Raw genomic sequence first — 14550 nt, 5'->3', positions numbered from 1 at the left:
ATAAAACGTCATGATTCTTCACACTAAGGGACAATATGACCCTTGTTTACAAGCTAAGAGACAGATGTTGGGAAACTACATCTCTCCTGAGAAGCAGAGTGACCTCTGCTGCTAGCAACCATGTTCAAAGGAAGAATCACCTTCGAGCTCCTGTGCCCTTTGCTCTTCCCCCAGGTCTGTTTGATGTCTATGTGTGGTGGGGGGCCTCATTCTCACCTCATCTCTGCCTCCCTCCCTGTGACTCAGGCAGCTGGCTGTACCACCCAGCCTCAGCAATAAGCCTAGATTCCTTGAAGGCTGCAGCCAGATTAATCACCCCTGGGCTCTGCTTTGATGATATCCCTTTTATAGACACATAAAAAGAAGCATTTAGGCAGCCAGTCATGCTAAATCTTAACCATCTTTACAGATTTTTTAGTGCAGCACATCAAAATCCGTCACTAGCCCTGAAGGTCCACATTTATGGTGTCTATGAAGTCACTTCTAGTCAGGAGGTGGCGTCCATTGTCCACTTGGCATATCCCACCCATGCTTGGCCTGGATATATAGCATGCCTATTCTTGGACTTAGAGGTATGCCTTGCAAAGCATACTGTGGCCTCAGTGTCCTTAGGCCTCCAAGGATTTGTCCTTGTAATGGTGTATTCAGTACTTTACATGTGACTCTCTGTCAGTGAGCAGGAACACCATGGCATGCCTGTCTACTCATGTGGATAGGGTGTGTTATGTCAACTGGTCTGCAAGCTTTGAATATGCAGATTCAACTCAAACCTTCCTCTGGCCCCTAGAGTGTGCACGGTGAGATGATTGTAGATTACTGGGGAAGTCTGTCTAATTTGTGAAAATTTGCCCCTCTGGCCTGTGTGTGCTGCCTTGTGGGCAGGGCAGGCCGAGCCGACACTGGTTCACAGGGGCACTGACCACCTGAATGACCATGACCGCTGCCTTGTCAAAGCGCTCTCTTTGTTCCCACCCCTGGGAAAGCATTCCATTTGTGGCCGGGTGGGAATGGGATGAGTCTTCTGCCTCTCACCTTTGGAATTCAAAGGAAGAAGGCTCCTTCCCTTCCTTATCCATGCTATGGGAGAAACAGATCTAGATGCTAATTTCTGCAGCGGACGGTAGCTCTTTTCAGCTGTCATAGGGGGCAAGATGCTGACTGTAGGGAGTGCTGCCCTCTCCAGCTGTACACTGAGCCCTGGCGCATCCAAGACAAGGGCAGGACAGGGCAGGCTTCAGCCTTTTTGCCTTGGAGGAGTGGACAAGAGGAGGCGGGTTCTCTTATGCACTGCAACCTTAGCCCGTGCAGGCAGCTGGCACTGCTAGGCCATTAAATAATGAACTGGTACATCGTAGAGTAAAACACCCATCGGTCTGGGTAAAAGGCTAGATTAATTGCTTTCACTTAAACTATGTATTGTGTTTCCAGGAGGCAAAGAGAAGGGAGAGAATGTAGTTTTGAAGCCAAGATGAGAAGCAGTTTCTCAAGAGACAACCGATTCTCCTCTTCTTGGGGAGTTGGGTCTGTTTAAATAGACAGTGCAATGGGTAGGATAGTAGATTCTCTGTCCCTGTCCTGGGCTCTGGTCACTTTCCATAGGCTCTGTAAGAGACTGAGCTAGGGAGGTGGGGATCCAGATTTTTTGCTGATGGGTGTCACGTGACTGGCTGCCTCTGATGGGATGACCTAGTTCTGCAATAGAAGAGACAGCAACATCAGGATGCTTTTTCCTAACGCTGTGGTTGGAAAAGCTCTGAGTCATTACACACCTGCTTTCCGGGCCTCACAGAAGATATTTGGTGTTTAATTCAAGGGCATGTCCAGGCCACAGACATCCACAGTTGCCTGTGATGTTGCCAAATACGTGACGAAGGGTGAGGGGAGGCTCAGGGTCAGAGTCTGCTTCATCGTCCACAGCTATCACAGCTGCATCCCCTGCCCATCCCACGTCGTGGTCATTAAGGATAGAGACTGCCCTTCTTCTCCAGACTTCCTGCCTTGTGAACAGTATCCGTAGACTTGGTCACCAGATCATCTGGCGCAACAGCTACCATGTGGATAAAGCCTCCTGAAATTGTGTGGTAAGGAACTTTGACAGTGGACATGCAGGAACTTGTTTTGAGTGGAAACTCAGTATGAGAAGATGGCCAGCCAGGCAGTGGTGGCGCACGCCTTTAATCCCAGCACTCGGGAGGCAGAGGCAGGTGGATTGCTGTGAGTTCAAGGCCGGCCTGGTCTACAAAGCGAGTCCAGGACAGCCAAGGCTACACAGAGAAACCCTGTCTCAAAAAAAAAAAAAAGATGGCCAGAGGTCAGGGACGGTATTCACAGCTGGAGGCTAGCCGCAGACAGAGAACCTCCAAGAGGGCACCAGTATGTTCTCTTCTGTCCTGAGCTGAGTTGGAGACTCCTTGGGGTTAGTCCAGGCGTTACTATCCTCATCAGGGTTCAGATCTTTTCCACCAAGAATGGCGTTCTGTGTGGAGTGCTTCTCATGGTGTGGTTGCTACCTGTGGCTGCTGGGTTTAGGCTCAATGCCTGACAGTTGATAACTCAAAGGTCCACACGTGTGGCCACTCTTAGAAAAGAGACCCAGAAATACTGCAGGGGACTGAAAACTGCGATGAAAGGTAATAGAAACTGTCACACCTGTGAAATGTGGCACATGTGAGCCTGTGTGTGTGCGGCGTACACGTGTGTGTGTGTGTGTGTGTGTGTGTGTGTGTGTGTGTGTGTGTGTGTGAAGTAGTCTGGGAAGGTTATCCATAGGGCAAGAGGGACAGTTGAATATATTCAGCCACATAAATGTTTAGCAGATTAGAGCTGATCTCCAATCCAGATCTGGGCAGGAGATGCCAACTCCAGGCTGGCCCAGCTGGGCTGCATCTGATTGTAGCTACACATTGGGTTGGCTTGGGTCTGGGACTGGCAAGCCTTCTTTCGGGGTATATGGTGTTGTCCCAAGCTGTAGGGCTGCTCCTCACAGCGCTTTGTGGGGAGATTTCTGGGGGTTCGTGTTCATGTGCCTTTTTCATGTCATGATGAAAATGTTTGAATGATTTACAGGGGCAGGCTTGGGTATCTATATGGGACTTGGCAGAAATGTTCACAGCATCTTTTACATGGCCTAATGTCTATGAGAAATTACAAAATATGCAGTTTTAAGAAAGATGAAATAATATTAGGCAAATAATAAAGAATGGTACACAGTAAACTTGTATAAAATGTACAGAAATCTACAAGCCCTTTTAAGTGAGAAAGCTGAGCTGGCTTTCCCCAGCACAGGGTTTTTTTTATATGTCACTGTCTATGTTCCAAGGAGCTACGGCGCAATTCACACCTCAGACATCGTGATCGTTTGTTCAGATTCCAGGTAGGTACTCGTGACTAGGAACTTGTTCACATGAGTAGGTGTTAAAAGTTTTAGAACCATTTTTACAGCCATTCAGAATTTTACAGCAGCTGAAATTATATTTAAAGCCTCAAATAGTTCTTCCTTTTCTTTCACCAATAAAACTAATGCCGGGATGCATTGTACTAATAATACCAATGGAGTTCTTATTACACTTTTCCACAAGAGCTACATGGGAAAACTGAGGGGATATGCATTGTGTGAGAGATGGGCTAGCTTCGATGGTAAATGACATGACCCCTGGGCAGAGATGTGATGCATCAATCCCAGGTACGTCTCAAACTATAGCCCACTTCTGCAAGTTCTGGCCCAGGCTACAGGAAGCCCGTGAGCCCCCTCAGGGGGAGGGGGCAGACCCTCTCCTGATGGCCAGAAGGAGGGGCCACTGGGGCCTAGGGCATTTGATATACTTGGTCATACTTCCTGAATGACCCTGTTGGGCTTGAGCCACCCTGAGAAGTCACAGGGGGAAAGCTCAGAGCTGCTGGCCTAAGCTGGTCCTCTGTCCTCAGGACTGACTGCTGCCTGACCTGCACCACTGATCTGCCCCAGCGCCCTGTGAGAAGCTGTTTAGCGTATTGTGCATGGCGGCAGCTTTACACCAGTACTGTGCCGCTTTACCCTCCAGCACTTCCTCCATCTGCTGCACGTTGAGCTGGTACCATTTTTGTTCTTCATTGACTGAAGAAGCAGAGACTCTTCAGAAGATTCCTCCATTTAAAATGCACTGTCCCTTTACATTTCTTTTTTTTTCTATTTTTAGTAATATCTTAAAATGTAATTTTTGAAATTTCCATTTATGCATGCAGTGATTTTGATCACATCCGTTCTCACCACCTCCCTCCAGCTTCCCTATAACTCCTAAACACACTCCCCTCAACTTCTTCCCCTTTAAATAATTAATATGAATTATCATAATGCATATAACCATGAACAATATAAAATAAAATATAATTTTATTATAATAATATGAAATATTAGAATGTAAATTATTAATATAAATATAAATAATGCCTTCCTCCTCTTTAAATAATTAATAGCCCACAGAATCCAATCGGTGCTCCTCCTAAGGACATGGGTGTGTGACTGCCCACTGGGGCGTGGACAACTTCCATGTTGCTACATCCCCTCAGAAGGAAATCTCTTTCCCTTGGCAGCCACCCATCAGATGACAAGGGTGGAGAGGTGGGAGCCCTTCCCCCACCCCTGCTGCTTGGTCTTGTGCAGGTTGTGGCCAGGTAACCTCAGCTGCTGAGTCCATGTGTGCGATGGTCAAGTCAGGCTGAAAAGATAGCATTTCACAGACCTCTTCCCATCTTCCTACTCTTACAGTTTTTTTTTCTGCCTCCTCTTCTGCAATGTCCCCTTTGGTGTGGGGACACTGATACAGATGACTCACCCATGGTTGACCCCTCAGAGTCACAAAGTCCTCAGCATTTTGAGAGTTAGGGATCTCTGCACAATCCACTTCCAACTGCAAAAGAGGAGCTTCTCTGGCTGAAGGTGAAAGCATCACATCTTTATGGGTATAAAAATAATGTCTAGCCAGCAGTTTGATGACATAACCATTTAGCGAGGCAACGCTAGTATCTTTCCTAGAGCTTGTGAACTCCTCAGACATGGGCCTTTGAACAGGCATATAGTACTAGGCACGAATCCAAGCCAATCAGCATGCAGCTGGTTATTTCCTGTAACTGTTTTGCCACAATTGCACCAGTGGGTACATCTTGCCCAGCAGATCGGTATTGTAGCATGCAAGAGCCAGCACCGAGTAAGACCTCTGATGACATGCCCCTGCTCCTCCTGGAGCCGATCCTAGACCACCTTCTGATACTATGAAAGCTAGCCATTAAAGAGAGAGTTTCCTGGTCAGTTCAAGACGAATGTCCCTATGTTCTGCCCAAATATGTCATGTCCTTAGCAATAGGACTTTGCCATCAACATATGGTGGGCAACCAAGAGAAATGGCAATAGCCTGTGTTGTTTTGGGTGCTTGCAGGGTCCCGGTAAGTCATGGGGAAGTGTCCCATGCCTGGCACTGAGATTTTCATCTAAAACCTCATATCATCCGGGAGCAGCATTATCCTTTCATGTAAGGTACTTCAGTTCAAACTCCTTTTTCGAATTATATTTTAAAATTAACTTTTAAGTAAGTGGGTTTCCATAAAGCTTCTTCATACACCCTTAGTTTTGGGTGAACACCCCATTGTCCCCTCTATTTCTCCATCCCCTAGCCACATTCTTGCCTAAACCTTTAACTCACAGTATTCTCTCTTTTTTCTTTTATGTTACATGTGTTCTATCATTCAATAATAATAATAATAATAATAATAATAATAATAATAATAATAATAATTACTTGGGTTGCAAGATCATAGGTTTTTACATATCTTTTTTACACACCCCTCATTTTTGTTATGGCTTCCTCTGTTCCCTCAATTCCCTTTCCTCTTACTCCCTGTTCATGCTTAAAGTTTTTCTTATTTGTTTATTTTTGTTTTGCTTTGGTATGGCATCTTTCCACTTTCATTTATCTGTATTTTGCTACCTTGCCTTTGGCCCATCTACTGTCTTCCTTCTGCTTTCTGTTGCAAGTGTGTACTGATCATGGTGTGGGTGGCATGGATGAAGAAAAGGTCAGTCTCTTTTTTGGTGGGATTTTACTCTCCTTGGGTAGGTTATCTCTCACACCTCTCCCCTCTCCTACCCTAACACAGTGCCCAGGGCCCTCTCCTTGGTGAGACCTCCGCTACCCTCTTCTCCTACCCCCTTACTGATGCTGTCTTTACTGCCTGGATTATCTGAACATGCATTGCTGGGCTTCTCCTATTTCTCTCTCGGCCAGCTCAGCCTTCAGTTTCATACCATCTGGATCCTGCATCACTGCACAGCAGAAACTGTTTTCGCAAAGGTCACCAGAGACAGAAACAGGAGCCTGATGGCATTTCCTCGGTCTCCTCTTCCCACCTCTCTGTGTGATCAGATGTTGATGTCTGCCTTTCATGTCTTATTTCTCCTCCCTGTCTCAGCAGTATGCTCCCTCCGGCTCTTTCTTCAGTCACCGGCTTCCTTTTACCTCTGCTGCAAGGAGAGGCACGGAAAATAAAGATATTTTCAGCGGGGTGAGACCCAGTGGGAGAGGCCTGGGACCTAGTCTTCCCTGCTCTTGTACATGGGGACCGCTATGGAGTTATCCCTAGTGCTTTGCGTTCCTGTTTTGATTTTATTTCTTGCCATTTGAGGGTGGCGAGCCTCCACAGCTGGCAGAAATATATGCTCTGCCTGTTTAAGAAGCAGCAAGGAACAGGTTAGTGACCAGAGCCTGTTTTCTGGATCAGTAACTTGGATCAAATGCAAATCTCCAGAAACAGCTCGCAGCCCTGCTGCCCATCAGCCTCCCAGGCACAGAAGCTGAACTAATCTGTCTGGCACCCAGGCCGGTGATGTCCTCTCTGGAAGGTGTGTGTGCTGGCAGCCTCCCTCTCTGCAGCTCTCTGAGGGTCACTGCAAGACTAAACAGACAAGCTGTCTTCTGCTTGGGGCTCTCTATCAGTGTAGGCTGTCTTCACCACTCAGCACATGAAATCCAAAACTTAGAGCAGAGCAATTTTTGTCTCAAGCTCACCCTGAAGCGGGGCCTGGGTACCATTTTGTTAACGGACAATAATACTGAGCAACTGAGCTGGCACCAGTATTTTTTGCTGCTTCTCTAAGGATGCTGGGGCTCTGGCAACCTCTGGTAGATATCTCCAACAGTTCCCTGAAGGAGGGGCTAGGAAAGTGGAGCATGGCCCCTGGAGCACTAACATGCTCCCCTCCGTGGCCTCTGGGAGGAGAAGACAACTAGGGGTTAATGCCAGAAACCCTCATCAACAGTAAGATTTGATGAGCATTCTGCGGTTGTGCATATGGGAGCACAGACATGACACTGTCTTCCCTAAGCACCCTTCACCTGGCTGCTCCTCTGTGGCCTGAGGAGAAAGACAGTAAACATATGCAAAGTGTTATGGGACCCAGGAACAAATCCAGAACAGTAGCACCATCAAGGTGTGAAAATTGCTATGGACAGTGACCACAAGTGCAAGAGACAGTATAAAGCTTGTCATAGGCATGTGTGGGTTGGCAGTCTTAGGGACTGGACCCTTGTGTGTGATGGGACACCAAGTCTAGGTAGACAATGTCATAAATACATCATTAGACACTCTAGCAGCATTAAAGACAATATAGGTTGGTATGTGCAAGGACCCTTTTCACATCAGGTCACAGAAGTAAAGGGGTAGAGAGAAGAGAGTCTGACTTTTTTTTTTCTTTATGAAATGTGGCATGCCCAAGATCCCATTGCCAATAGTTAAAGCAGGCTTCCTACCCTTGTTAGTCGGACTAGCAGATGGCAGTGATGATGTTAGGATGGCACTTGTTAAGGCCTTCAGACCTCCAGATTCTATAAGACCACAGGTCCACCAGCAGTGTGCTCAGTCCAGATGCACAAAACCGCAGCATTAAAGACAATGGGGGCATTGCCAGGCCTTGGACAGGCATGTGTCGCTAAGGCCCTGGTGGGGCCTGCCAGCTGGACTGTGAGTCTGCACATGGAAAAGAGAGGAAGAAGAAGTTTTATAGCACAGTGCAGATAGCCTGGGACTCTAGAAAAACTCAGGGGGTATCAGAGACCCCTTTATATGCACAGAGTCTTAGAAGAGCTTTCAATTTTAAAAGAAAGCTTCTACCTTCTCTTCTTACTGGTGCATAACTGTAGCTGACACCGAAGACCACCATGTATCTGCGTTGCTGCGGTATACAGCCCTGTAATAAACCACTGCAGAGTCAAGAAGAACTTGAGCATGCTCAGTAAACTCTTTGGCTCTCCCCTTGGGCCCCTGAGTTAAACAATCCCTCTGCTTATTATTGTAGAGCTCCCTCAGCTTGATGCTCTATTGCAATGAGTCAGTCAACGTGCAAGGGAAAAAAAGCCAGAGGAGTAGTAGTTTGTTGTTGTTGTCACACTGCAAGTTGAACCCAGGGTTTCTCACACAGTAGACATGCACTCCACCACTGAGAAACATCTTCAGCCCGATACTCAGAATTCCCAAGCTGTCCCTTGTCATTTGTGAGGACCGTGGTTGAAAGAAAGAAGTAAAACATGCTTACCATATGAGTAGTGAACCCATTACCCTTCCCCCTTCCCCCTTTCCCCCCCCTTTCCCCGCTCCCCTAATCTTGTGTCTGTATAGGGGATCACCACAGGCCTCTGGCTCCTTCCTATAGAATTCATCCTGAGAGTCTTCAGAGAACTCCCAAGCAATCAGCTGGGGAGAGGGGACCAAGCGGAGGCCTGCTGCCACTTAACGAGCAACAGGAAGATAAACTCTGTGCAGGTAGCAACGTCTTAAAAAGCCATTTAAAGCCTATTGAAAGATGCAATATTTGTCCAATAATATGTTTGAGATCAGGAAGGGTTTCCTAGTGTTTATCCAGAGAAGTAGAATGTTAAAAATCTTTTTGTGAGTTGAGACTTTGACTTTCTTTTTCTACTGTTGACACAGTGCACTGTCTTATTGATGTGAGATGTGCGTACACACATGTGCCGGTTTCCTTATCAGAAGGTTCCTCTGCCTGGAGGGTGAGTGTCAGCAGCTGTCCCAGACTTCTCTGCCTGTTTCAAAGCTGTGTAAATGCTGCTCTTGCACACATGACCGTTGTCTCATCCTCCAACAAGCAGCTGCCACTGGGCAATAACATTTGGAAACCTGGCCTGGCCATGGCACAAGCTGAAAATTCAGTGTTGGGATGGCTGCCTTCTGTCCTCAGACTGGTCCTTCTAAAAAGGTCCCTTGTTGTCAGTAACCTACAGTTTTTCCCCCATCAAATTTTGGAGAATTATCAGACATTTCCCCTTGAAAGACACTGAAGCATTTACTGGTCTCTTTTGTCACCACTGATAGGGGACGGAATTGGTTATGCATGACCATATATGCCTTCCGTTGCGTAGAAAACTTAGCTTGGACACACCCACCTTATTCTTGGGGCTCACTATAAGGCAGGGCCAGTTGCTGGATTTCAGTGATCCTTACTTCTCTGTGCGTCAGAGAGTATGGCAGTGCCACTCAATACGACTGGCAAGTCCATTAAGTGAGGCAGTGTGTGGAGCTCCGGAGCTAACGACCACAACACCGCTAGAGCCTGATAGTTTCTTAACACAAATATATTTTGTGGACTTAAAATGTATGTACATGTCATTCTTGCCTCTCACTATGTTTGCAACAGAAACAGAAATTATAGTATGTATAGATTTCCCACCTGTGCTTCAGCTGGGAGTTGACGGCTGCATGGTGCTCATGTCCAGTGGATGGATAGACTGATATCCAAAAATCCACCATCGGATCCTGCACACTGGGAATCTGTGGCCCAGAAACACACTAAGGAGACAGCTAGATGGGTTCTCTAGGCCTGCAGAAATTACGCTGCCCTATCAGTGAGCTGGGCATGCCTAGTAACATTCCTGGAGCAAGAGACAAAAGTAGGCTCACTGTACTTAATTGCAAAACTCACTTAAGGGCTCCCACAGGCTTTCTGATGTTATGTGGTTTTCTCTGAAAGTGTTGCATCAGCCCCCTTGTGATGTACAGAGGCAATATTATGTGGGAAGAAACTGAGCATCACAAGCCATGAATTAAGAAGTGATACAGAGGAGTTGGATTTGAATGTGAAGAGGTTTTAAGAATATCTTAATTTACTTCACTGATTTTTCCATTTTGCATATGTAAAAGCACAATCTATAATAAAAAGCACTGGCAAAAATAAGCCTCAACAGCTCTTTGAATAAATAGCAAATAAAAACCATGTCATAAGAATGTACCGCATTTCAGTTTAACTGGCTGTCTTTTTTTCTTAACACATAGCATACATAATAACAAATACAATAGCTTTTTTTAAGTGTCTTAGATTTAGTGAGACACAGTAGGTGAGACACAGTAGGTAAGACACAAGCACCTTTGGTTCCTGTAAGGACTCCTCACGTGATAGAGCCATCTGGCTGTGTTTTCTTCCCTCTGAATGATTTCAGGCTAGTATATCAGATTTCTTTGTGACAGTTGATTTTTTTCTTTTCAACTTGGTGAAGCGTGAAGCTGTTGTTTGGCTAGATGTTACCACGGCGGTATTCTGTTGACATGCATACCACTGGCAATCAGATGACTATGAACAGTAGGGTAGATTATCTTCCACAGTGACAATACATCCAGTTAGTTGAGAGCCTTGACGTTAAAAGCTGAAGTTTCCCAAAAAAGGAAGGCACTCGACTTTACTTGAATTACCTGCCCCAAAGTCTTTGGCCTGCCAGCTTATGTAAGCACTTGAGTCAGTTCTGTCCACAACCTGCTTCTCTGGAGGACCCTAATATAAGTGGTGTCAATTTTTGGATGGTTATTGCACAGAAAGAGCATTGAAAAACAAAGGAAACAAAGGCACAGAATATCCTTGCAGAGCCACACGCTGAGAGAACATGCTTTGTCTGCCCAGGGTTTGTGCAAAGCTGGTGAACTCTTGTTTCTTCTTTTTTTTTTTTCCTTTTTTTGGAGGGTATTTGTTTTTATTAATTAATTAATTGTTGTAATTTATTCATCATACATCCTGATTGTTATCCTCTTGTTTATATTTTCCCATTCCCCCCCTCCTTCTTCTGCCCTATTCTCCTCTCTTATACCTCTGCCTGGTGTGGGGGTGGGGCTCCTCCCCCACCATATGACCACAGCCTATCAGGTCTCATCTGGATAGCCTGAATCCCCTTCCTCTGTGTGCTCTCAGGGCCTCCCCACCAAGGGGGAAGCAATCAAATCACTGGCACCAGAGTTCACGTCAGAGGCAGTCCTCACTCCCACTGCCATGGAGAATGAGCTGTCTATTGGCTATATCTGACCCGGGGTCTAGGTTTACCGCAGTCATCGTCCTTGGTTAGAGTATCTGTTTGTGCAGGCCCCCTCCCGGGTCCAGATCCGCTGCCTTGATGGTCTCCCTGTGGGCCTCCTGAACCCTCTGGAGGCCCCCCCCCACTCTTCCATACCACTCTCAGCACTCTACCCAGAGTCCAGCTCGGAGTCCCAGCATCTGCCTTTTATTAAACATTTTCATACATATTCATATTCTTTCACCTACTCCAGCTTCTCCCAGATCTGTCCTACCTCCTTACCCACCAAACTTAGCATCTTTCTCTCTTGCTCATCCACGTTCACTGCTGCTCTATTCAGAATAGCCAGAATAGCCAGACACAGCCTAGATGTTTATCAGCTGACAAATGGATATTGAAATTGCAGAACATTTGCACAATGGAATATTATTCAACTGCTAAGAAAAATGAAATCGTAAAATTTGCAGGTAAACGATGGCTCTGGAAACAGTCATCCAGAGTGAAGTAACCCAGACCCAAAAGACAGATATGGCATGTTTCTCTTTTCTATATGCATGTGAGCTTTGATGCTTTAGAGCTGTGTGCTTCAACTCAAATGACTCCACAGGTCTGGTAGCTAGTCAGGCACTTGGGAGAAGGAGACCTCCCAAAGATGGCAGACATTTAACATGTGCCTATCTGCGACCCGCTCTTTTTCCCTAGACTCATGTGACTAATTTTGGCTGACTCATATAGGAATTTATATCTGTCTCAAGTAATTACCACTTCACTAAATTTGGCCCATTTTTGTGTGTTATTTAGCACTCAGTGGGGGTGCCTTCTGAGGCCCTGCCATCAGAGAGGGACCTGTTAGCTGCAATTATGCGACCTGGATGGATGGAGGCATTGCCCTTGCAGGTGCCAGTGTGGTGACACTGATCGTGTCCTCACTCTAGGCACCAAACAGCCGTCTCCAGTTCTCTCTTCACAGCTCAGCCTCTCCAGATTCAATTGCTCTGGGCTGGAGCTGCACGTGGGCAGAAGTGAATGAATTGTATTAATAGTTTCCCTGGCATAATCCATCATCCCCTCAACAATGCATTTCTGGCAGTTAATTAGAATCCACACAGTGGAATAACGAACATCGTGTTTAGAATGACAATCCATCGCTAAACACCAGGCCAGACAGCTCATCCTCTCCCGTCGCCCCTGGACGTCTCAAGTGCCTGGCTTCTGAATCCCATTTAGTGCCTTTTAGCCAGGAATTCTGCCGAATGGTTTCAGATGGCTTAATCACATTTGCGTGGTGCGATCTCTATCTGTCCACGGGTGGGAGATAAAAGAGGAGAGAGTTGGAGCTGGAGAGATGGCTTAGCAGTTGAGAGCACTTGCTGTTCTTCTGGTGGCCTGTTCTTTGTTTTCCAACCGTTAGGCTATGTGGCTCCCAACTGCCTGTAACTTCGGTTGCAGGGGATCTGAGACTCTCTTCTGGCCTCTGTGTGTCTGGGCACATGCGCACACTCAGACATAGAGTCACACATACACAGAGATAAATAATGAAGCACAAAATCTCTCAGTCTGGTTGCCCTTAAAGTTGGTTTCCAGCCCTGTGACTCAGCTGTGGGCAGAAGCAGAAGCCTGAGACAGGTGCCCTTGACTTTGGTAGATCGGGCCTTGGTTTCCACTCTTCTGTCGTCACTATGGAGTGCTATTCCCGCTCTGAGGACTAAGGGGAACATGTCTGTCCGGGAGGTGTTTCCGAGGCTCTGGCTCCAACAGAATCATGATTGCCCTGTGACCTGGTATCTGTTTTTATAAAAAGAAGATACATGCTGCTATTGTCTGAACGTGTTCCCCAAAGTCGGAAAGTTATTCTTCAATGTAGCGGGAGTTGGGGGCTTACCCACAGGGGCTCCTCCTAACTAACCTTATCATGGGAGTAGGTAAGGAAGTGTGTTTGTCCTACTCTCACTCTCTGGCTGTGTTATCCATCACCAGACCACGACCCAACCAGCAGACTGTCTCCAGCTGTCTCTAGCTCAGCTTCACACACCATGAGCAGATAACTGGTCAATTCAGCCAAATACCTTTCTGTTCACTATAAGTTATCCAGCCTGCATTCACAAGTGTGCATGCACACACATGCACACACACACACACACAGAAGAACACAGACACAGACACACACATACACATGCACATACACACACACAGAAGAACACAGACACAGACACAGACACACACACATACACATGCACACACACACACACACACACACACACACAGAAGAACACAGACACACACATACACATGCACACACACACACACAGAAGAACACAGACACACACACACACACATTAACATGCACACACACACAGAAGAACACAGACACAGACACACACACATACACATGCACACACACACACACACAGAAGAACACAGACACAGACACACACACACACACACACACACACACACACACACACACACACTCCAGTGTGATTTTAGCTTTTCTCTGTTCCAACAAGACAATATCATGGAATCCCTGAGACAAGGCCCAGCTCCATAGCACTGCTGGTCCCAGGTGTTACTAGACCCGAGAACAAGTCAGCATACTTAGTCTATGCATGGGCAAGGATCCATGTGTTTTCCACATTGGTAGAATAAATAGTACAATCATGAAAGTTCTAGATCAATCATGAAATACTTTCCTGTTTTACACAAAGTACTCAGTCAGCATGGAATTTCTTCCCCCTTCCCTCTCCCGTGTGTGTGTGTGTGTGTGTATGTGTGTGTGTGTGTGTGTGTGTGTGTGTGTGTGTCAGAGAGGCAGCTTGCTTTATATGCTCATGAGCATTTGCCAATCTCACTTCCCCCTGCGCAGGTAGGCGGCCACTCTTGGAAGACAGGTCAGCTACAGATATAAATCTCCTGTTACTTAATCAAACTCTTTGAATTTTGAGGACAGGGTGCACAGGGGTGGGTTAAAGGCCCAGTGAAGGACACCCAGATTCCGGCTACTCTAATCACTCAGGTCTGGAGGTTGTGTTGTGCTGGTAAATGCTTATCAGATGGCCAGGAACCAAAGGCTGTGCTTGTAGTTGCTGTACAACTAGGTTTTCTGGTTTTTGCAACTTGAACATAGCATGGGCTTGGCTGTGTGTAAATAATAGCGGTGCATAGGGCTCAAGAGTATGTAGAGAGCGAAATTGCATGTCTGGGGACTATCTGGGGTTGTTGTGTTGTATTACAATGC

Source organism: Acomys minous (genome assembly GCF_964271855.1).
Source record: "Acomys minous genome assembly, chromosome: 5".
Lineage (NCBI taxonomy): Eukaryota > Metazoa > Chordata > Mammalia > Rodentia > Muridae > Acomys > Acomys minous.
The sequence above is the reverse complement of the archived record's forward strand: the minus strand, read 5'-3'. Positions refer to the sequence as shown.